This window comes from Nanorana parkeri, unplaced genomic scaffold (genome assembly GCF_000935625.1).
Source record: "Nanorana parkeri isolate BGI_ZX_2015 unplaced genomic scaffold, ASM93562v1 scaffold2073, whole genome shotgun sequence".
Classification (NCBI taxonomy): domain Eukaryota; kingdom Metazoa; phylum Chordata; class Amphibia; order Anura; family Dicroglossidae; genus Nanorana; species Nanorana parkeri.
In genome coordinates, this window is record NW_017308341.1 from 87,561 (window position 1) to 87,902 (window position 342).

The 342-nt window shown below is 58.8% G+C and overlaps 1 protein-coding gene across 1 annotated transcript in view; it reads left to right on the forward strand.

Moving 5' to 3' along the window:
- Positions 1-342, forward strand: part of LOC108800586 (semaphorin-3B-like) — a 21,247-nt gene that overhangs the window by 14,891 nt on the left and 6,014 nt on the right. The window lies entirely within an intron of this gene.

Below are 342 nucleotides of genomic sequence, written 5' to 3' on the forward strand. Positions count from 1 at the left end.
CCCCCGGTCAGGTTTGTATTGCTGTCTGCGTCCCCGTTAGGGAGATTCACCCTATGTGTCCCGGTGAATGTTAAAGGAGAAGTACGGGGTCAGGGCTTTTACCCATAGTGCTCCTTAGGGTAACGGGAGGACACAAACTAGCGTCCTCCCGTCACCCTAAGCTCAGTATATAGGGAGCTACAGGACGCGGTATACTGAGACGCCGCAGCCGGAGTGGATCCCGACAATTATGTCTGGATCCGCCCAGCTGCGTGAGTGACAGCTGGCTCTGCCTATCTAGAGGCAGAGCCAGCTGTACCCGCCCCCTCCCCCGTCCGTTCCGCCAGTCAGCGCTGGCGGATC